The sequence below is a fragment of the Sinocyclocheilus grahami genome, unplaced genomic scaffold, assembly GCF_001515645.1.
Source record: "Sinocyclocheilus grahami isolate Dianchi unplaced genomic scaffold, SAMN03320097.WGS_v1.1 scaffold9.1, whole genome shotgun sequence".
In the NCBI taxonomy this organism is placed as follows: Eukaryota; Metazoa; Chordata; class Actinopteri; order Cypriniformes; family Cyprinidae; genus Sinocyclocheilus; species Sinocyclocheilus grahami.
In genome coordinates, this window is record NW_015505188.1 from 1,755,466 (window position 1) to 1,755,764 (window position 299).

Consider the following 299-nt stretch of genomic DNA (forward strand, 5'->3'; position numbering starts at 1 on the left):
ATCTATCTATCTATCTATCTATCTATCTATCCTCTCTGTCTGTCTATCTATCCTGTCTGTATGTCTATCTTTCTATCTTTCTATCTATCTATCTATCTATCTATCTATCTATCTATCTATCTATCTATCTATCTATCTGTCTGTCTGTCTGTCTGTCTGTCTATCTATCTATCTATCCTCTCTGTCTGTCTGTCTGTCTATCTATCTATTCTGTCTGTCTGTCTGTCTGTCTATCCTCTCTGTCTGTCCATCTATCTATCCTCTCTGTCTGTCTATCCTGTCTGTATGTCTGTCTATCT